The 21,667-nt window shown below is 38.5% G+C and overlaps 1 long non-coding RNA gene across 1 annotated transcript; it reads right to left on the reverse strand.

Annotated features, from left to right (window-relative positions):
- Window positions 1–8,063: 8,063 nt before the first annotated feature.
- On the reverse strand, window positions 8,064–21,417 carry LOC129347923 (uncharacterized). The gene is made up of 3 exons (XR_008600271.1): window positions 21,341–21,417; window positions 9,947–10,071; window positions 8,064–8,868 (listed from the first exon to the last, which is right to left on the reverse strand). It is a non-coding gene; the product is annotated as an uncharacterized LOC129347923 (long non-coding RNA).
- Window positions 21,418–21,667: the final 250 nt, after the last annotated feature.

The following is a 21,667-nucleotide window of genomic DNA, read 5'->3' on the forward strand; positions in this document are numbered from 1 at the left end:
AAAAAATTAGACAAAAAAGTTATGAGACAAAAAATTACAAAAGCGTGAAACAAAACGACAAAAATAATAAACAAAATGATGAATAAAGCAACACACAAAATGACAAAAACATGACACAAGCGACAAAAATCAGACAAAAATGGCAAAAAATAACAAAAACAAGACAAAATATTACAAACATGAGACACAAAATGACAAAAGAAAAAAAATGACAAAATATGAGACAAACGACTCGAAACAAAACAAAAATGAGACAAAAATGAGACAAAAGAGACAAAATGAGACACAAAATGACAAAAGAACAATGAACAATCTAGTATTTTACTTTATGATCAAAGCAACTTGTCATGGTCTAGAAATTATTTTAAATTTATAATTTTACAAATTTACAATTTGCAATTTATGTCTTCTCTGTAATTTTTACACTTTGAGGGCCGGATTGGACCCTTTGGAGGGCCGCTTTTGGCCTGCGGGCCGCATGTTGGACACTCCTGGTCTAGATGATGAGCTCAAAATGAGTATAACTGTAAAAACTATTTCAGAAAGTATACAAAAAAATACAGAAAACAGTAATACATGAGATGTACGGACATTTGGTGGGTAGAAGTTAAACTTTAACTCATTTTCAGATGTTATTTCAGATTCTCTTTCTCGTTTTGTTTTATTTTCTCTTTTGGCGTGAGATATCAGCAAAAACCACCCTGTATCCTAAACTGGGGTGCATATAGTCCGGGGTTGGGGAGTGTGCATGAGGTGATCGACTCGCAGACGACAGCTGAGTGCTAACCCTGGACAGAAATAGGGCAGTCGCTTTCACTTAACAGAGTCTGTGCAGCCAGAGCATCACTTCATTCTGCTCTTTCAATCCCAGACCATTACGTTTGATTGTGAGATCACATCTGTGGTGACTGCATTATGTCAGGTGTGTGGAAAAGAGCAGCAGACTCGATGCAGACGCACGTCACTCTGCGACGCGTGTTTCTTTAAGGCCGAATGACTAGTGACAGCCTAATAAGACAAGGCTATTTGAGTGACCTTGTTTCCTAGAGAAAAGAGGCTAATAATAGGCCAAAATCTGGAGCTGTGGTGAAGCCCGTAATGGGTTAGTGCTAAAAGCTACGATGAATCATTCCAGCCAAGCAAACCATGGAAAAAGAGACCATCAATTTCTGCTGTCAGGAGTGAATATCATGATCCAGCTAGAAGAAGATGAGACTGTTTCATATCTTTGTTTCCAGTGGACGGCGGAGGAGGGTGTGAGGAAACAGATTACGAGATTGCAGATGAGCAAACAGCAGGTGTATAGAAGGATAGCTTCACGTTTATTCGGGTCTGTTTTAGCCGTCCTCACACGCCTCATGCTCCCTGAGTAATCAGTCAGTGTGATTGTTCCTGGTGTCCAGACTAACCAGGAAGATTCAGTTCCAAAGAAAGAGATGGGAGTCAAAATCTCCAACCTTCTAACCACATATGAGACATAAGAAGTTGAAGTCAGTCATATGAAATTAGCAACTTTTAGCCCTCTGAACACATTCTTTAAAATAGATTGATGTAACTTTATAAGGTTTATATGCTGAACTATTTACACAAACAAAGCAGCATTTATTACTCCGCCAAGGAACGGCAGAGTTATGTGAATATGTAGCTAGACCCAGCAGGTTGTTAGCTTAGCATTAAGACTGGAAGCACTAGGAAACAGCTAACCAAGGGATGTTCAAACTAAACAAAATCCAGCTATGAGCATCTATAGCTCACAAATTAACCACCCCATCTGGTGAAAATTAAGCTGTTGCTTTTTACTCTGCCAAGGAGTGGGCGGAGTTATGTGACAATCAGCGCATGTTTGTCTGGCTGTCTGTCTGTTAGCAACAGCATCACTCAAAATCCGGCTAACGGATTTGGATGAAATTTTCATGGAAGGTCAGAAATGACACAAGGACCAAGTTGTTACATTTTTGGCGATGATGCGGCTTATAGTTTGGATCCACGGATTTGTGTATCATTGTGAGATAGTGGCATGGGGGTCACTAACTATGACAACAAGTGACGATCACATGATTGCAATGCCTTTGTGCTAGACTAGAGTTCAGTTGGTTTGTCTGTTTGTCTGTCTGTTAGCAACATTATTCAAAAACGGATTAACAGATTTGGATGAAATTTTCAGGGAAGGTCAGAAATGACACAAGGACCACCTCATTAAATTTTGGCAGTGATGTGGCTTATAGTCTGGAACCACGGATTTGTTAAAGATTTCTGTTTCATTGCTAGATAGTGGCACAGCATCACTGTAGCTATGACAACAAGTGAACACTACGTCAGCTGCCTGCTGACGATCACATGATTGTGATCCTACTACAAATCGACTGTTGTGGACTTATCCGTCCGGACTTACCCGTCGGAAATCATACAAGTAACAAGTGATTACATTATAGGTTTCCAAGTCCCATCAGTTCCTGCTGTCTGCTACATATTTAGGTCACCTGATTCAGTATCCGTATATAACGTACACATGCATAACACACGCATGCTCAGCACAAGGTCATTTTGTTTGTGGGTACATCTATATTAAAAGACCACATTCTACATTGTCGTGATTTCTCCTACTAATTTTTATTTTAAGATTTCAGCTGTCAAATGATCCAAGGACTGAGCAGCCTTGGTGGAGCACTGCGCTCTCTGACTGCTTTCCTTGTTTAGAGTTGTGTTCCACTGAAGAGCCTAATATTCCCTGTCCCTCCAGCTCTGATCTGTTCTACACCAACTCCTGTGGGAAATATGTGGAGTTTAAGCTCCTAAAGGCTTCATTATGTTCACCAGCAACTTGTTAATTCTGTCCGTCTGCTGTTTGGTGCTGAGCATTACATTAGGTTCATTAGAGGCTTTAGTTGGAAAAAAGCTGCCTAATGCAGATGGAAACGAGGAATGGATCAGACCAGTATATTAAAGACATAGCCCAAAAACCAAAAGCATGTTTTAAAAGATTTTGAAATTGCTCTGGAAAGCTGAGGGAGATGATTTGGTGATGATTCTCTGTGTGTTTGGTACATAAGTGACTTTTTTTGCATTATCATAGTGTCCCAGCTGGCATTGGGCAAGTGGTGGGATTCACCTTGGACACACTGATAGTTCATTCCAGGGCTAATACAACGAGACACACCTACAGTAAATTAAGAATCACCAGTTAACCTAGCGTGCATGGAGGAAAACAGTATACTCAGAGAAAACCTGCACAGGCTGCATGCCACCCCTAAAATATCACATTCAAAAATGGTAAAATGCATTCATGCTGTTACTGGCTTTAGAATAGTCAATTTCAAAAACATCTGTAAAACCATAACATTATAATATAAAAACGCATATTGAGTCTGGATATAATTTACAATTCAAACCCTATTGAAACTCACTGGTTTCAATTGGGTCTTCGCACCATTTGTGCTCGGATCCTAATAATGTAAAACAAAATTTACAGTTAAAAAATTATGGTATTCATTTTTTAAAGTGAATGTTGTGGGGAATATACAGGATGGGCCATAAGTTTCCATACACAGGAAAAATAAACATTTTATGTTGGACAGCAGTTTTTATTTATATAATGTGCTGTATATGATTACCATTGTTTCGAAAACACATGTCAACCCTCCTATTGTCTTTATTTATGGGCACCAAAAAAATGTTGTTCCCTTGTCTGAAAAAAAGCCAAAAAACTCAGCAAAATAGTCCCCAAATTTATAAAAAATTTGCCAAATCTTCAGGAAGAAAATTCCAAAAATTGCTTAAAAGTTTCCCTTAAAAATTTTGTTTTTAAAAAAAAAAAAATTAATCCCCAAATTTGGCAAGAAACAAAAAAATAAAAACATTTAAATATTTTCAAAAAATGAATGAAAATCTTCCAAAAAAATCCTAAAAATATCTATATCTGAAACATTAGAAAATATATATTATACATTTTCCTTTGTATGGAAACTTATGGCCCACCCTGTATAATAATTAGATCAGAGGTGTTTACAAATATGACTCGATATTCTGATGCGACCTCAGAATTTCACCCAGCAGTTTATTTAGTTGTACGTGATGGCAATAGTATGCGGCATTTGATTGGTTTTGAGGATGAAAATAGTATTTGATTCAGTTTAGAAACCGCGAGGGAGTCAAATGACTGGGCACTGAGCTTGTTGGCAGCGTTGGCGTGTGAAGAGACACATTTAATTGACTACAATGCGGCATTAGAGGTTCCTCGAAACGGTTTCCACAAAAGTTGAAAAGGATACCCCCACTTCCACCGGCAACACTGGTCTCCTATATCATTTCAGGGGCTTCGGTTATCTGGTTTTACAGTTCTTGATTTAGCTATTCCAACCCTCTGGTGCTCATTATTTCCATTCGCCTTGACGAAGAGGAAAAACAGAGCTGTGTTCAGTCTTTCAAAGCCTCTGCCCTATCAGGTTTAAATACCACTTAAACACTGTGAACTAAACTCAACCCCTGTGGACGATCGGGGTTTGTATGCCTGGTGAGTGCATTCTCTGAGGTCTAAGGTCGCTGACTGTGTCGTTTGTCATGGACAGTACTTCAAGGGACGTCGCTATGCATGTGGAAAGGTTCATCTTTCAATTAACAGGTGACATATATCTTGTTTCCAAACTGTGACGATTTTCCCACGACCTGGGTACGTGTACAATAAGTTACTCTGGAAAAATGCCTCTCTCAACACAAGAAAAAAAGCTTATTTCAAGGAACTTTAACCATGAAGTAAGTGAAAACTCTGCCAATAGAACAAGTGAAAAATATCTTGGTAAGATTTCTTGAAATAAGATATGATATTTAGAATATTGACATCTTAAAATTAGCTGGGAAAACTGATTTTAAGCTCTATTTTACCAGGATTGTCAAGTTTAGGTGTCTTAAAATAAGCCAGACATGCTATTAAAAAAAAAAAAAGTAGTTTTTCACTCAAAAATAGATTTTTGCTTTCATGTAACCTCCTAATTTGAGATGTATTAAACGTATTTTGAGTTTTCTTGTAAAATACAACTCAAAACAAGATAATTTCAAGATTGTTTGATTTAACAAGATATTTAAGATGCATTGTCTTAATCTTCCCGTTTCTTCATTTACAGGCACCAAAAAATATTGTTTCCTTGTCTGAAAAAAATCTGCAAAAAAATTTTGACTAAAAATAAGACAAACAGACTTGGTAAGATTTTGAGTTTTTGCAGTGTACAAAAGATATCTATAGGCTCCAGCATCGATTACATTCAGTTTGTCTCAACAAATACATGAATTACACTTGTAAATGGCATTAAAACACAGATAAAGGGCTTCAAATCAAGAAAATGAAGTCAATTTCAGGCCTTAATGTCGAATAAAGATAGTGTCCGGCCTCGAAATGCAGCTTTTAACTCTCCATCGGTACACAGAAATGATGTTCGGTTGAGCTCCATCCAAACACTTCACAAAGGAAGCCCTCAAGCTGCAGCTTAAAATAGATAAGTGTTACTTGTGCTGCTCAGCTGCAGTGAAGCCACCCACATATGATTATTACCCTTTATGCAGCCATCTGACAGTATTATCAGCACTAACTTCTGCAGCATACTGTACGAGCCAGCAGAAAGGTTGCTGGGAAAAAAAAAAAGATAAAGATAAGAATTTCTGACTACTCCTCACAAACTGGGGCTGCTCAAAAGAGGTAATGTAGGTTTATAGCAGTGCTGTTGGTCTGGATGGATTTCACTTCTGGATAATGAAACGTCCATGTGATGTGTGTTTTTACGAACTGACAATGGGTGTGAAACAGCAGGTAGCGGAGGTGAAAAAAATACCCCACGAGACTGGATGTAATCTCAGCTAAAGCACACTTTCAAGTTTGTTCTTCATAACTTACCATGCAAATATAGTGTTGTTTTTTGCGACCGATTTGGAGGCCTGATTAGTGAACCGCTCTCTGTGATGTAGTTTAAATTTAGAGTGCACTACGAACTGGGTCAAGGCAGTTTTAGTGCCAATATTCACAATCCTCGTCTCCCATGTCCAGAGGAATGCAAGTTAAGTACATTTTGAATGCTGTGGACAAAGTCGCGGACAAACTGAGGGCGGGTTCGAGGAAAATTGCGGTGACCTAGTGTGTAGTTAGATTCAGCCGTGTTATCTCTTAGACATGGGCCTCACAGCAAGGTGTGGTTGTGTTGCTGTAGACAAGGTGACGACTGACGCTGTTCGTCATGTGTGGTACCTTTCAGCGGCCTCAGTCTGCTCGTATACCTGCCCTAGAGAGGAGGATGATATAGGGGTCTCCTTTACCCCTTTAACACTCCTGTTGTCCTCATTTACGGGCACCAAAAAATATTGTTTCCTTGTCTGAAAAAAATCTGAAAATTCAGCAAAAAAATTACCCAAATTTCTGAAAATCTGCAAAACCTTCAAGAAGAAAATTCCAATAATTCCTTAAAAGTTTCCTTTAAAAGTTTTATTTTTAAAAAATCCCCCAAATTTGGCAAAAAAATTCTTCTAAATATTTTCAAAAAATGAGTAAAAATCTTCCAAAAAAATCCTAAAAATATCTAAAGTGATTCCATATATATATCAGTAAAACCTCTAATATTTTCATTAAGAACATTCACATAAAAATCAACCAAAATCCAGCAAAATTCGCTGGATTTTGGTTGATTTTTTGTGTGAATGTTCTTAAGAAACATTTTTAACATTTCTTTTTTTCCACCAAAAAATGTTCAAAGATTTCCCAAAAATGTTGAAAATGTGGACATCTGAAGTTTCACTGTGAAAATATATATTTTTTCCACATTTTCAAACTTTAAAACGGATCAGTTTTGACCCGTAGGACAACAGGAGGGTGAAAACACCTCAAGGGTAACTTGCACTAATCAAGACCTTCCAAATGCGACCAGAAGGCAGCCCAATGCCCTCAGGGCCTATGACTGTCCTGTTTCACATCCTGACAATAAAAACAACCGTAAAGACCCCATATGACGAATGTTTTTTCCTTGTTAACGTGTCCATATGGTGTTTGTTTTGTTTTTTTTTTTTTTACATGCGGGAAGATAGATCATGTGCAAAATAAGCAGTGAACACCATGGCAGAGCATATCTACACTGAGATTTCAATGTACTGATGACAGTGTCCAAAACACAGATTCAGACTTTCTGGTTTGAACATGTGTGGCTGAATTACTCCAATATTCTAACTTGCCCAATGTGCAGCGTAGAGTCATTTTACTGTGTTTGAGCAGAGTCATAGGTGAGCTGGTGTGCTCCAGCTGCAGCAATACATGAGTTTTTAGGGGTTAAATGAATAAACGGAGAGTGACTTGTATGAGGAGGTTGATACCATTGCCATATTTATAGATGTTTATAGATGTTAGCTTAGCCTAACATACAGGCCGGAAATTTAGGGAAAAGTTTACCTGGTGTTGTCTGAGGTTTCCTAAATCTGCATACCAGGCTCTTATTCACTACTTAAAATGATAAGTTAAGGTAGTTCTACAGCAAGCTAATACAGCATTGTGTTTTTAGCCTGACATAAAGTCAGCTAGTTAGCCTTTTAGCCTGATAATGGTCCTTTTTTTTTTTTCCACCACTTCGCTATTGTGTTGTTGTATTAGATGGCGGTGCACATAATTGATCAGAAATCTAGAGTGTTGAAAATCATTGAAAACAAAACACAGAGGCTCACTGAAAGGCTCACTGATGATTAGAAAACCCTTGTGCAATTATGTTAGCACATGAATCAGTCTTAAACCCAAAATTATGCCAAATTTTCATCTTTTATTCAAAAAATGGGCTTCTTCTGGCTGGATATGCCAAAAAAAAGTAAGAGAAGTTGGTAAAACAGAGATGTCAGTGACAGATTTCAAAATTTCCCCCATTTTTAAGCATTTTTTCTAAACCTGGCACATCCAAAATAGTTCATGTGCCTAAAAAATGTCACAAATATTTGAGAAAATGCAGATTTTATACCATTCCAATTGATCCTGATGAGTCCCACCATGTTCCAGAGTGTTCTAGTATAAACTGACAGGAAACAGTTTTTTTTCAAGGAAGATAACATTAAATGAATCGGAAGTCCAGTCCAGACATTGTTAATGTGGTAAATGACTATTCTAGCTAGAAATTTTTAATGAAATATCTCCATAGGGGTACAGAGGAACATTTCCAGCAACCATCACTCCTGTGTTCTAATGCTACATTGTGTTAGCTAATGGTGTTGAAAGGCTCATTGATGATTATAAAACCCTTGTGCAGTTATGTTAGCACATGAATAAAAGTGTGAGTTTTCATAGAAAACATGAAATTGCCTGGGTGACCCTAAACTTTTGTAAGGTAGTGTACATTAGGCCCGTTTAACGCACAGACATGACAGTGATATCAGTCATCTCATCTACCCCTCAGCCACAATATTTCCCAAAATGTTAAAATGTTCCTTTAAATACCATGACTTCGGAGGCCGAGATTGTTTTTTATGTAGAAGCTAGAACTACCATTAACAAGTAGAAAACTGCAAAACGCAGCTAAGGATGTAAGTTAGGCAAAAAAGGTCCCACAATGAAGCAACACAGAAATCCAGTTTGACAGTAAACAAACAAACATGAAAAGTGGGTAGGAAGAGTAATCCAAGAAAAACAATCCGATTTATTTCTAAGGCCTGTGTGACATCATTGTAACCACCACCAGTGGCTGACCGGACGCTAAAAATAGGGAAGACGTCAAAGGGCTGGTACATATATGTCCATGAAGTGTGCGAGGAACATTCCCCAGATAACGGCAGATGGCTCGTAGATTAGAGCCCCGTGAGGAAAAGGTTGAAGAGCTCGCTGGCACACGCCTGACGCATCTCACTCCAGGCGCTGCGGCTCACCTGGGAAAAGCCAACGCAAAGCCTCTGAAATGATGGTGTGTGAGGTCAAAGGGAGCAGAGGGATCTGTTTGGGCCTCTGTGTACGCGAAGTGGATCTTGACCTCTATTGCAAGGGCTACGATGGAAAAAGTGAGTGTGGCTTGCTGAAACATGGAGGGCAGCAGCTGTGTGAGAAGACATCCGCTATTTAATGCGTCCTGATCGGTAGCTGATGGATGCAAAACGTGTCTAAATGAGATGGTTTCACTCTTAGCCAAGCGCGACTTACACAAGGCTACTTCTGCATGTCTCATTGCTATCGTGACACTGCATTTCCTCCTTATTTCTGCTTTTGCTTTGCAATAAAGGGAACTTTGCAGCAGTTCCACAATTTAAAAAAAAAAACCAATAACATCATTTAACCCTCCTGTTGTCCTCATTTACGGGCACCAAAAAGTATAGTTTCCTTGTCTGAAAAAAATCTAAAAATTCAGCAAAAAAATTCCCCAAATTTCTGAAAATTTGCAAAACCTTCAGGAAGAAAATTCCAATAATTCCTCGAAAGTTTCCTTTAAAAGTTTTATTTTTAAAAAATCCCCTAAATTTGGCAAGAAATTCTTGTAAATATTTTCCAAAAAATGAGTAAAAATCTTCCAAAAGATGAGAAAAAATATCTAAAGTGATTCCATATCTATCAGTAAAACTTCTAATATTTTCTTTAAGAACATTCACATTTTTATGTGAATGTTCTTAACCCTTTGATGCATAACCTGGGTCAAAAGTGACCCAAATCCAATGGAAAATGGGTATCTCCTGATGTGGTCTACGCATCAAAGGGTTAATAAACATTTTTAACATTTCTTTTTTTCCACCAAAAAATGTTCAAAGATTTCCCAAAAACATTGAAATTTGGACATCAGAAGTTTCACTGTGAAAATATATTTTTTTTCACACATTTTCAAACTTCAAAACGGGTCAATTTGACCCGCAGGACGACACGAGGGTTAAAAACACCCAGAAAGTCAAAGCAGACTGACTGACTGAGTACAGGAGAGCATAATAACTCCCAATCTAGGAAATCCTAGCTTTCATAACAAACCTTTCCAGGCTACTGATGGATGGAAGCCCTATTTCAGCTCAATGAAGTCATCAGTGTCGTGTGTTTCTCTCATGTGCATGATGAGTTTGGCCAAAGCTCGGCTCCGCTGCCGGGCTTCTCCGCTGCTGTCGGAGGGAAGAAAAAGAGAAAAAAAATTAAGAGGGGGGAAAAGGAAAGAGTCCACGACATCATCTCTCCAGACCTTTTAAGGAGCTCTCCAGTGGAGGGCTGAGAGCGCTGGCCCACTTTCCCATCAGAGCTTCCCAGCCTCATCTCCTCTCCCCCTGGGAGCCAGGAACACAGAGTGACTGAGCACAGACTCAGAGGCACACTGGGAAACGTAATATGGGTATAATATACTTCAAAAACACACAGTAAGACGCTGAAGACAAGAAAACACAAAATGCATGCATCATATGTCATGTATGAGAGAGCTGAACCACGAGTTGCAGCATGTAGTCAGCATGTTTTCAAGGTCACACTTAGCATTTTTGGATGTTTTAATGTCTGAAGAGGGAGAAATGAGAGGATGCAAGCTGCAAGAAGTGGTTGCATTCGTGAAAGCTTTCGCTCATGTCATCAAGCTCAGTCTTAACCTTCATGTCGTCCCGTGGGTCAAATTGACCCGTTTTAAAGTTTGAAAATATGGAAAAAAATATATTTTCACAGTGAAACTTCTGATGTCAATATTTGCAACATTTTTGGGAAATTTTTGAACATGTTTTGTTGGAAAAAAGAAATGATAAAAAAAATATGTCTTAACCCTCCTGTTGTATACATTTGCGGGCACCAAAAAATATTGTTTCCTTGTCTGAAAAAAATCCAAAAATTCAGCAAAAAAATTCCCAAAATTTCAGAAAATTTGCAAAACCTTCAGGAGGAAAATTCCAATAATTCCATAAAAGTTTCCCTTAACAGTTTTATTTTTAAAAAATCCCTCAAATTTGGCAAGAAAATTCTTGTAAATATTTTCAAAAAATTAATAAAAATCTTCCCAAAAAATCCTAAAAATATCTAAAGTGATTCCATATATATCAGTAAAACTTCTAATGTTTTCTTTAAGAACATTCACAAAAAATCAACCAAAATCCAGCGAATTTCACTGGATTTTGGCTGATTTTTTGTGAATGTTGTTGAAGAAAATATTAGAAGTTTTATTGCTATATATGTAATCACTTTAGATATTTTTAGGATTTTTTTTGGAAGATTTTTATAAATTTAAAAAAATATATATTTTTAAGAATTTTCTTGCCAAATTTTTTTTTGTTTTGTTTTGTTTTTTAAATAAAACTTTTAAGGGAAACTTTTAAGGAATTATTGGAATTTTCCTCCTAAGGGTTTTGCAATTTGGTTTTTTATAAGTTTGAGGAATTTTTTTGCTGATTTTTTTTGATTTTTTTCAGACAAGGAAACAACATTTTTTGATGCCCATAAATGAGGACAACAGGAGAGTTAATGAAAGAACTGCTGGTAAGAGGACAAGCTTCTTCAGATGTCAGCTAGACCCCACATGGTCCGGCCGGCTCTCACCCCACAGCCACCGCCTCGCTCATGAACCCTGACCGGACGCCACCCACGCACTCACTCACGCAGAACGAGTGAGGAAAACAAGAAGAGGACGGGTGGAGAGAGATGGAACAAGAGGAGCAGGAGGGTGATGGAGCAGATTGTGTGGGCGAGCCAGAGAGATTGATGGAGGGGAAGTACCGGTGCATGTGTGACAGCGCAGACAAACGGCGAATGAAAGGCTGTTGTGTTGGCAAGTTTGGCCCTGCTCTGCTGCCAGATCAGCTCCATGAATTCAACTCTTCAAGTGCAGCTCGGAGCTCCTCAACCTGCCTCCGTAAACAATAGGCCTCGCTGAAATACATAATGAGGCCGTTTGAGTCAGCTCGATGGACTTATTTTGTTTTCCCGAAGCGAAACTGACGGTATATTACAACCCTGTGGGTCCAAGAAAAGCCGCAGAATATGAAGAGTTGCCTTTTCCAAATTTCGAATACTGGTTCACAGAGACTCACAATACTAAAAGAACACTCATCTAGCCAAACCAGTAAGTTTTGTACTGAGTTTCAAACCGAAAAATCTGCCAGTGAGGTGAGATGATTGGGTTTGTATACAGAACAAATTAACTTAAATATAAAGATTACGTTTAATGTCATTTAATACAGCATTATTTACTCTCCAATTCATATCTGTGTTCCTTTTTAAAGCAAGGTTTTACAATTCACAGTAACATTTGTGAAATGTCAAATATGCACATATGATTCTCTGAAATTTATGCACTGATTATAGTTGACATTTTGCAAACTGTAGTTAAACCAATTAAAGTCGTTCAGGTTGCGTTCCCACTTCAAAACAAGCCATGGTTTCAACAAATATCTGTGGCATTTGAATGTGAACTGTACCTAACAGGTTAAACAAGATGAAATTCAAATAGAGCTTAAGTTTTTACCCCAGTCAATTTACTGCAGTCAGTAGATACAAACAAAAAGTGTTTTCAGGAAGTAACATCAAGCAGATATTTTGTAGATGGTTACGGATCACAAGCATACAGACAGGAAAGTATATTCAGTGTGCACTTATTAAGAAACTAGTCAGAGGCAAAGGAAAATAAGTGCACATTCTGTATAAATGTATTTGTTAATAAGGGGCCTAAAAGTGAAGAGCAACAAACTGCAGTTCCTCAAATGGCCACTTGAGGCTGTCTCCAGAAGTCTGTCCATCCCCATAAACCCCCATATTAATATGACCAACCTTAAAGCAGACATAAACATGTTTACGTACTAGTACAAAAAATGGCTTTGGTCTCAAATGCAAATTTCCTTTTTCAGTACAACTCTATGGAAGGTGAATTATTATAAAACCCACTTTTCAAAATTGTATTATTGTTCAAAGTGATGCTTAAATAAGGGCGTAACTGCTTTGTGTGATAGGCAGTTGCCATCACAAGACAGATTGTGTTTTTATGGATGATTCAAAACTGCTTTTAAGAGCCTTATAGGTAAAAGTTTGTCCATCTTCATCCCATTAAGGGCACTCATTCAAATACTTTGAAATTCAGAATTTCAACCCTAGAGTGTTATTGGAGGACATAAGACTTTTTTTTTTTAACTTTTGTGACATTTTTCAATTTTTTAATTTTTATGATAAAATTCAAGGTCAATGAAGTTACCATATATGGTTCTTTGCCCAATAGTGGTTAAAAAAAATCCAAGAAATGTATATATCATTACTTAGCACAACTACTCAACTGTAAAATGTGTGAGCTTCGTCAACTAACCGTGGTTAGTTTTGATGTTTCGACCGTCTTTTTCTAACTTCAGAGAAAAGAGAAAGTTTGATACATTCCAGGCCTCTGCTGATTGGTCAAATGCCACGAAGTGGTGTGCTGTAGAGTGACCTTCGCTGATTGGCTGGGTGAAAATGATCACTTGCACAATGAAGGGCTAAGTCCAGTCAGTGATATGACCTCAGTCTCACAGCTGGACACTGGGTCATTTTTACCATACAGACTGAACTTTGGTTTTATACTATATAGAGAAATAAAATTTGCTACTATATAGTATTTTCTGTGCGATTCCTTTGATATAGAATAGAATTCAGCTGGTGAGATTGTTCAACAGAGTTCAGTTATTCTATGGCTCTATGGTATATATATATATATATATATATATATATATATATATATATATATATATATATATATGTATATGTACATTGTTTTGAAGGGGGAGACATGGAAGTACCCTCAAAAAGAGGAATCTCTTTTCTAGGACAGGCATTTTTACATAGTAGCCAGTTAATATTACACTACTCTCAGGTATGGAAAGCCAATAACTGTGTATGAAACACTCAAAAAGGCATATTTCAGACATTACACACCTTCTTATTCCTTTCCCGTCTTGGTCAGATTACAACATGTGGATCCATCCTTTATAAAAGGAAAAGATTATTAAAAATAGGTACAGAAATTCCTCAATGCTATCTATCTAGGTAAAGCACTGCATTCTGGGAGGAGAGACGACAGCTCCTTTCTGCATTCTCCTGTGGCCCCAGCTCCAAGGCCAGATGGAAGTTGACAGAGCATGGGACAGCTGCAAGGCCCATTGCTATGCGGTAAATGCGTGCTGAAATAGCCAAATTAATGGAAGGGGCTCAAGTCCAAACCAGGGTTCAATACCGGGCTACATTTTAGTGCTATGAGCTGTCATCCAGTCAGGCAGACATCAATATTTACCGCTGCCATGGCACAACGACAGACGAAAAAAGGGGCGGCGGAACCCATTTTGGTACCTCTCGCATTCGGGGGTGACTTTAAACTGGTTTCAGGAAATCCCCCTTTTTGGTGGCACATTGGTGCACCAACTTTGCATTGTAGCTTCTTAGTATTGTGACAGAAATACTGTAAGGGTTGTCGTGTAAGTATTGCACAAGAAAGTCTGATATAAGCAAAACTCCCTGTAAAAACCATAAACCAAACAATTAATTCTGCAGTATAATGTGGATCAGCATCCTCAGTTTTAATTGGATTATTTGAGCGCAAACGGTTCGATCGCGTCGCAAGATTGAACGTCCTGCTACATTCGAAGATTTCACAGCAAAAATGGTGATAGCGAGCCCGAGCTATTTATGGGTCTTCGCACAAGGATATAAAAGGTAAGACCTGTTGCCTTGAATCATATTTCTCTTGACTTGCAGATTCATGGGCCTCACAGCTGTTTCTCAGGGAAGACACTTTTCTGCCTCATGAGCCCAAAAGAGTTTTCCCCTGGGTTACCTCGGCAACCAAACTTCTGTATACCTCACAAAACCTTTCTGCGCCCCTCCAGGCCTCTCCGCCCACCGGGCTTTAGCAGATCTTCTTCTGCTCAGGGAAACTTCAATTACCGGCAACACTTTTTCAACCAGTGCAAGGCCTATTATGGTCAAATGAGACACTATGGCCGGCCAGGAACAGCATCTCCTCCCCTGTAAATCTGAGAGCGTTGTCTCATGCTCGGGGTGCTGTGACAAGACAAGGTCGAGGGGTCGCGCCTCCAGGTGATGTGTTTCCATGCGGCCGTGGAGAGGAAATGCACATATATGGTGCGGTCTTTATTTATTGCCAGCTCTTTTACTGGGATGACTGCAGACTCTCCTCCTTCTGCAAGCTCTGCACCTCTTCTGAAGCGCCGAGGCTGGGCGTCTGCGTGGGGATTTCAGCCTTGGATCTTTTTCCAGAATGCTACGATTTTTATCTACCGTATATTTACAGTATAAGTGAGTGTATATGATTTTCAGTTGAATAACTGACGGCCCCAAGCTGTAATCCGAGAGCGTAAATGGTTGAGAGGTCTGGACTTTGTAAGTTGAACTTGACAATCAGTAACACAAAAGGACTGTATGTTTTAGCGGGCTGCGGAACACAGAAGGAAATCGGGGACGACTCAGCAGCCTGTCCATGTTTCCTATGCAGACAGCGATGGAGAGGCCCTTGTGACCCATTATACAAACACAGCTTTATCTAAAAGCTTATAATCCAGCCTGGGGTCCTCATTCAGTGTTTCCTCTGTCTGTCTGACTCGTGTAGATATTGGCACTCCCAATCTATACCTACATCCCTCGCATTTATCTCTTGGCTAATAAACTCCTCAGGCTTGTCAGGCAGTATCTGAAAAGGAACACACAAGGAAAAACGAAAGTGATGTTCCTGGATTAGGTCCTTCAGGTTCCATTAGTCACCACATAGGCTGGAGGAAAAAGGTCCAAACACCTACTGTATGTCTTCATTCATTTCTCCCAGATCTTTCCTCTTTATTCCACATCAAAGAGAAAGCAGCCCTGTGAATTTAGGGACTAGCTTAAAGCTGCGATATACAAGGTTTGATATTTACAATGAATCAAATGACATCTTGTAAGGGGTTGTAAAAGAGTTTGGTCACAGCAACCGACAGATCTTTATTTCCTGACTCTGCAGTGTCAAGCATCATTTGAGTCAAAGCAGCAAACTCTGGGACTGAAAAATAAAGCAAATGCTGTCTCTGTATGGTCAGTGTGAGTTTGCGTCTTTATATTTTGGGATCCAAAGTTAAGTAATTATAAAAACAATATTTTGGCTAAATTTTGAGAATTTCATGTGCTCTCACACCTGGAAATTTTGGCAGTTTCAGCACCGGAAAACATCCTCGGAAGGCATTTTTCTGGATCAGCACCTTCGGATGTACAACTCAGCCATGAAATTTGATGAGCCAAAACTGTAAACCAATAGATTCAAATGATTGGATGGCATCAGGAGAGGCCAAATTTTTAGTTATTGGCACTTGAAAATGGACTGCAGAAGAAGAAAACAATAGTTGTATGGGGGCCCCAGAAAGTTGATGTAGGTGTATATATACGCTACTGTTCAAAACTTTGACGTCACCCAGGCAATTTCATGTTTTCAGTGGAAACTCCCACTTTTATTCATGTGCTAACATAATTACACAAGGGTTTTATAATCATCAATTAGCCTTTCAACACCATTAGCTAACACAATGTAGCATTAGAACACAGGAGTGACAGTTGCTGGAAACGTTCCTCTGTAATCCTATGGAGATATTCCATTAAAAGTCAGTCGTGACCCCAAACTTTTGAACAGTAGTGTATATGCAGATGTATCTGTATTTCCTACTAAAAATACAGTCCTTGGTCAGCATTTTACCAACTTCCGAAGCCTCTAACACCAGTAGAATTTAATATGTGGCAAGTATTGTCAGCCAAGGTTCCAATTTTTGGCTATTTTGATTTTCCAATAATGGTGACATTGACTTTTTTGAAGGACCACCATATCTAATGATATCTGTTGGGTGCCAGTAGTACATGCTCTGGTCCTGCAAATGAGTCTACATCATTATTTTGGCATATCAAAATATCCCAAACAAACTGGAACCTTGGCTTACAAAACTTACACATTAAATTCTACTGATGTTAGAAGCCTTAAAAAGTTGGTGAAATATCAACCAAAGACTTTATTTTTAGTTGGAAATATGGCTACATCCATGTATAAACACTTTGAGGAACGTTCTGGGACCCCAATACCACCTACATTAAAACGTTGCATTTTCTTCCATTTTTAAGGGTGATTAATTGAAAATTCGACCTCTGTGACTGATTGGATGACTGTGGGAGTTATATTCCTGGAGATACTGAACCTTTAAAATGGCTTTCTAGGTAAGACGTTACTTTTGAAGATCTGAAAACCTATTTAAATGGACTGACCCTATAACTGAGTTCTTGACAACTATACTGGAAGTCAATTTCTATACAGCTCACTTCATTAATTTGTATTGGGGCTCAAAATTCTGCATATTTAAGGTGGCTGCCATTAGCTAAACAATAACAATAATAAACAAACAATAATAAAATGAACTTTGAAAAATTGTTTTGATTATGTTCTTTTTATGAAGTTGAGATAATCATGACAGATATTTCTTTTTTGGCAATTTATCAAATTTTATATGGAAAATAACAGATTGTATCTGTGTCCAAGAAATCCCTTTCACCTGATTTTTTGGAGTAAGTTCCCCATTACAAAAACACCTCTCAAGGAAGTGTGTTAATTCCAAATCACATGACCTGCTCCACATGATGTCATTTCCTCCTGAAGAAAAGACTGGCCAGACTCCAAGGCTTTCTGAGTTATTTAATATAAAGTAGTGTGTGAGTCAAGTGTGGATTTATGGCATGTCAACAGGTTTACTATAATATCTGTAGAAATAACTTTCAATTTTACTCAATTATATATATAATATTTTAGAAGAATCTTTGTGTAAAAATGTCATGTGGTGTTTGTTTATAGGTGTCCATGTTGATTTTAGGCCTGAAAACAGCATAAATGTCAACTATGATACAAAAAGTCCCACAGTTATACATTGACCCAAAGATGAGTTACTGAACATAGTGCAACATCTTCATGTTAAATATTGCAAGGAATTTGAGACCAAATCTTAGAAACAAGAAGTCACCTCATTAGGTGACTCCAAATGAATACTGATGTTGTTCTTTTAAACGGAATGAAAATATTAAAAAGTGGTCAAAAGTCAATGTTCTGTTGTCTTCTTGTTCTGTTGCTCCTGAACGGCCAGAAACTAATTAATCCTGCTTCAAAAATACAGGTTTATTTCCACAATGTTCACAGAAAGCAGGAAAAATCAAGAGAAAACATGCATTAATGCTTACGGAAACTAACATCTAAAACTCCTCTAAAGCAAACAGAGCTCCGTGCACAGCGCAGTGGTTTGTGCCAAGTCGAGACTGAAAGCAGTGAAATTCATTATCCATCTCGAACAGCTCATCAGCAGGCAGCCCCAAGGGGAGTACGCGTTCCCTCTGACAATAAAAGAAGCCAGGTGCCTGCTCACCCGTGGCCGACACTATAAACACCACTCTCCCTGCAGTAAATGTCAGGCATAGGTAGGCACTCCACACTGTGCACATGACTCACACCACTGTATACAGATTCCCAAGATGCTATCTATCTTCAGTCGTTCTCTGACCCAGGAATGGCCCTACTGCTTCCCTCCTTTAAGGGTAAGACTGCGGCGTGATGCTGACACCTTTCTTTCTCCTCCACACTGCAGGATGTGTGGGCCTGAGCATCTTTATCGAGGCTCCCGGTGCTAATTTTTCACCCTTACATTGCTCTGATTGAGTCTAAACCCCCTCACAAGGAGCCATTTGTTTTTATCACATCATGAGAAAGTGGAGAGGGGGACCGTTTCCGCCCACAGTCTTGTTTGCTCATGTCAACATTGTCCAAGATTGTGGTTTAGATCAAAGGCTGTCTCTTGAGTAGGACGGCTACAGCTTGATATTTAGCATCCTTTTTCCCATGTCGTGCTGCATTCCCATACCCTGACCCTCAGCTACACAGCCGCGAGCAAAGCGGAACCACATGATCTCTGTGGCGAGCTTAAAAATTAGATTTAACCAAACCAAACTGCATTTGCTTTGTGCAGTTTGATGTAACCTGTGATGGCTTTGATGCTGGGAACATTAATGTCCTTCACTCATCTTGCCCCCCGGCTGAAGTGGCGGTGACGTTAACGCTTCAAATTGTGTTTCGGCAACACCAGATGGTGCTGTTGTGTGAGGAGGAGACCTGCTTCAACTCAAAGTGCATTAACAAACCATTATCAGCACCGTTTATAAGCTGGGCGCAGCTCATCCCTATTTTTAGAAACATCTATCAGAAGAAACTAACATTACTGGTTTTTCTGATACTGTGCTCTGACATTTCCCCTTTAACTGGCAGCAGAACAGTGCTGCTGCTTCTTCTTCTGGTTTTTGTTGTTTAGACAGCCACTTTCCTCCTCTGAACGTACACTCAATCTTTCTGAAAAACACACAGAGAAAATATATTCCGTATAATCACGTCTTTCTAGGTTTTAACCATTTTACCACATTTAAAAGAAAATATTAGCCTCGTTTTCAGTTGGTGGCATCATAGTACAAGATAATCCCTTTAATGTGCCACTTTTCTATTCTGGGCGATGTTATGCATTGAGGTTTTGTGTTTTGTCAGTGTCACTTTTATTGCTGTCATAATAAAAGGGTGTTGAATGAAGTTACAACTGCAAGAGCAAAACACTCTTGAAAACACTGATGTGCAAAATTATGATGGATTACGTTGAACAGCAGGGTTTGATTTAAAAACTTTGAGATGAGGGGCTGATTTTGACTTGTTACAGAAAGAAAACACAAGTGTAACATACAAAAAAAATCAGCTGTAGCTTAAGTTTACATTTTGCTCAACAGTCAATCACTACTAATTACTAGAAATGCAATGATGAATGGATTAGTTGCCAACTGTTAGATTCATTGAGTTATTTTGATAATTTAGCCATTGGTTTAAGCACTTTTTAAAGAGAAAAAGGCCAAATTCTCTAATTCCAGCCACTTAAATTTGAATATTTTCTCATTTATTTCCTTCTCCATGACAGTAACCAGAATATCATTGGCTTGTGAACAAAGCGCGACATTTGAGGATGTCATCTTGGGCTTTGGGAAACAAGGATCAACCCTTTTTACTATTTTCTGACAGCTTATAGAACCAAGTAACTAACTGAGAAAATATGTGACAGATTTATCAACAAGGAAGTTAGTTACAGCCTTAGTGAAGATTACATTTGCTTGAGACATTTGTGGTCTAAGGGTTGGGGGCGTTTTAAGAGTGAGAAGATAAAAGGTGTCGTTCCTACAGAAAAGAAAAAATATACCTTGAAGTAAAGAATGATCACTTGAGTTTAGGACATGTTCATTTACTTTGTGAAGGATCACTGCTATCTCGTGAGTTCTAAAGCCATATATGGCCCACAGCAGTGAGGTTCATCCCGAAGACACACAAAAGTGAGCATGATCAGTCTGCATACATTAAAACAAAAAGACTAAGTTACCATATTTGACAGAAATCTTTGCATTTTACTTTCATTTCTGACCATTTGATGAAACAAATCCATTGGTCAATGATGATATTCAGATGTGCATTTTCAGCCAGTAGGGGGCAGAGCTGAACCTTAGGTTTCCATCATCTCAGAGAATTATTATTTTAACCCTGGTGCCTTACAAGGGACCCTTTTTTCTTTTCTTTTTTTCTTTTAATCCTAATTTTGGAAGCACATGGCTCACTATCTGGGTCAATATATAATTGCAGGACTTTTTGTAACATAGTTGAGAGGTATCATAGTTGACATTTTTGCTTTTTTGAGGCAGAAAATCAACATGGCCGCCTATAATCAAACACCACATGACATTTTTACAGAAAGATTCTTCTAAATATTATATATACAACTGAGTAAAATTAAAAGTTATTTCTAAAGATATTGTAGTAAACCTGTTGACATGCCATAAATCCACACTTGACTCACACACTACTTTATATTAAATAACTCAGAAAGCCTTGGAGTCTTGCCAGGCTTTTATTCATGAGGAAATGACATCATGTGGAGCAGGTCATGTGATGTGGAATCAACACACTTCCCTGAGAGGAACTTAATAAAAAGAATACTATTCTGTCTTGGCAGAATACTAAACAAACTGTATTTCCAGACAGATAGCGAACAAAGAAAGGAGAGACCCAGCAGGCTTGACTAAGGTTGAGTCGTTTTACTGAATCTTTGTCCTTAAAACACTTTGTAAAACTGCAACACACAAAAAAGGGTACATGTCACAAATGAGGCTCCACTACAAAAATAACTAGCCTTAGCAGCTAAGCTAATGACGTGCTAGCGGTTAGCCTCGCGGTTAGCATTAGCGTGGCTAGCACGACGCCAACGCTAACCGCGTCTTAACATAAAATAAATGCCAAAAAAACACCACCTTGACACTCATAGTGTCTTCAAACAATGTAAATAAACAAATAGCATCCATACTTACTGACTGTTCCACTGCAAGGCTGAGACAGTGAACTCTGTGGTGCAGTACTTTGCAGACATGAACACTGGTCCTGTTTTTGAAATGCGCAATTACAAAGAAGCACCACCAGGGGGACACTAACATTTTTCAATAATGACAACAGTCTGAGCAAACAATCAATTTTTGAATACGCTCATTATATTATTGTTTAGCTAATTAGAAGGCAGTTGTTATTAAATTCGGACGGTTATTTAGTTGACGTTTTAGTGATGTCCAGTCATTTTTTTATTAATAAATGATTGTTTCCATAATAAATAATTATGGAATTTGAAAAGACATGATCATCAC

Source organism: Amphiprion ocellaris, chromosome 21 (genome assembly GCF_022539595.1).
Source record: "Amphiprion ocellaris isolate individual 3 ecotype Okinawa chromosome 21, ASM2253959v1, whole genome shotgun sequence".
Taxonomy (NCBI): Eukaryota; Metazoa; Chordata; class Actinopteri; family Pomacentridae; genus Amphiprion; species Amphiprion ocellaris.